The sequence below is a fragment of the Diuraphis noxia genome, unplaced genomic scaffold (genome assembly GCF_037042655.1).
Source record: "Diuraphis noxia isolate RWA-SAM2 unplaced genomic scaffold, SU_Dnox_SAM2 contig0001, whole genome shotgun sequence".
NCBI classification, from domain to species: domain Eukaryota; kingdom Metazoa; phylum Arthropoda; class Insecta; order Hemiptera; family Aphididae; genus Diuraphis; species Diuraphis noxia.
The window spans coordinates 66,250,369-66,252,983 of NW_028301711.1; positions in this window are offsets into that span (position 1 = coordinate 66,250,369).

The following is a 2,615-nucleotide window of genomic DNA, read 5'->3' on the forward strand; positions in this document are numbered from 1 at the left end:
GTGCATTTCGTTTTTTTTTTCGTATTAAGACTGGACCACAATTATACTTATTTATGTTTATACTAGTTACCAATTTTTTATTTTAAAAATAACCTTATTTTAAGCATAAATCATAATATACGAGTTTAAATAATATGTAAACGCTAAGAGGGTACCACAAAATATTTCAATTCAATGATCTTATATTGCAATGTGGTGTTCGAAAAAAAGGAAGGAAGTACTAAAATACACAATTTCATACTTCTGATCCTGTTGGTACAAGTATGCATAATACAACTTCCTTTGTTTAGATGACAATAATTTTTTTCTAGAGGTTCATTTAAAATATTTTTTATACAAATTTTGCATTATCAAAATTTAAGCTAACAATTAATCTGTTTTTTGGCATACTTTTAACTGAATTCAACTTATTGTTTAAGTGTATTTAATGCATTATTGGGAGCTTCAAATGGTCCTATTATCAAAATATTTCAAAGATTTTCAGAGTACTGGAAGAAAATTGACAAAAATACGAAAGCGGAATAATTGAAAATACAGGGAATAATGCATTTAATTCACAAAAATATGTTCTTGTCAAGTGTATTAATAATGATCATCAGTAGCAGATTTTCAAAAAATTTCTGGGGTAAGGGGGGGGGGGGGGGGTCCTGCAAAATAATATGTATTTCAAATGTATTATTTTTATTATAAAATAACAGATATAGTGTTATAATAATATTGTCCTCTATAGTGGAAAAATACCCAGATAAACTCACTATCGCAATACAAAAGAATGTCGGGAATTAATGTTACGACGGACGATTTTATCTAAACTATTAAAATATGATTGTAAAATATTGTATTATATTATTATTATTTCAGTAGATTCTTGATAATCAACCTAGGAACTTATATTTGAAATATTTACATATATTATTGTTATACAGTATACCTACTGCAGGGTCAGATTTTTTGTATGCATTATTTAATATTATATATGTATATATCAGTGTCTGAGAGGGGGTCCAGACCCCATGGACCCCCTCCGTAAATCCGCCACTGATGATTATTTAACGACATTGCAACCTAGAGATGACTGCAAAGAATTGTTACAACTCTCTCTCATATTCTTAGGAGATGAAACTGCTAAAGATTTTACAATTTGTACCTATGGAGAAGTTACCAGTCTCATCTCATGGTAATTATTTAATTTCAATAAAATAATATAAATTAAATGCCTTAAACTATAGAATAATCGATGATTAAATTGTTATTTAAATTTAATTATAGTAAATTAGTAAATATTGATTAAGCTAAAATAAATGTATAAGGTATATGAACAAATTTTTTGTTGTAGTAGCAGTAGGTACCTATCTATAAAAGGTTTGTTATAGTTATTATTTAAAAAAAAAATAAGATATTTAATTTTCAAATTTGTTATAACATACTCATATGTATGATTATAATAATATTTAATTTATTAATTCAGAATTAATATAAATAGTAAAGAATAAAAGCTTCCTTTTTCTTCTTTTTACTTATTTAAATTCATTTATAATTTATTATTGTCAAATTTAAATAATATTGCATTTTTTTAATGTAAAATTATGTCAATAAACTATCCTAATCAATTGGCTTTAATATAAATAAATATTTTTTTTTCATTAAATAAAAAAACAATGAAATTAGTTATAATTATGATTATTTAATAATTATAATAAAAATCACATTGTACTATAAAACTAGGTAATATTCTAATTTTAAATTAATGTCCAGACTATTCATAAAGAATGTATAGTATAGTATGGTATACTAATAAATCCCCACCTTTTGCCCTTTGTTAAATTTATTTTTAAAATTATTATTTGTATTAAATAATATATTTTTTAGGGGTTAATGATGGTTCTAAATCCAATTTTAATCATGGTAGTCCAGATAATGCAGATAATTTGGAAACATCAGAATATAATAAACAGACTGAAATTAGTAATATTCCACAAATTGAAATCCATGATTTATTAATATATTTATCATGTTTTATGCGTCTGGCAAATTTTAGTTCTGTAGAAATCAAATTAAATTTTTTGAATCATTATCCAATTCAATCAATATCTTTAAATGAAAAAAGTCTAGAATTCTTCAATAGCATTGAATATATTGTTTGGAATTTTTAATCCTAGAATAAAAACAATCTAATTAAATGTACTTTACATTTTCAATTTTGATTCTAAAAATATCATTATATTTTGCATTTGCAAATTTTTTATTCCCACTTTGTTTTCCATAATTCTATCTCACCCTCGAGAGAATATGTATTGAAACTTATAAATGAGTAATGTTTCAGTAATGTTTCAACCAAAGTATTTTCAAGATCCTGAGAGATCTTTATGACATCAATTGGAACCAGTTGCATTAGTATGAAAATAGTTTTGTTTTTTTTCATTCAAGAACCGTGCTTTTAAATCTTCTATTGCATTTTCAAGAATAGGAATAAACAGTACACGTCTATAATATTCTTCAGGACAAGTTGCAGGTGTGTTGGATCTTTGTGTTTGACGTATAGTGCTTCTGGGTAATTTAATATCAATATCAAAATCAGTCATGACAGTCTTACTTTCTTCAAAAATATTATGAAA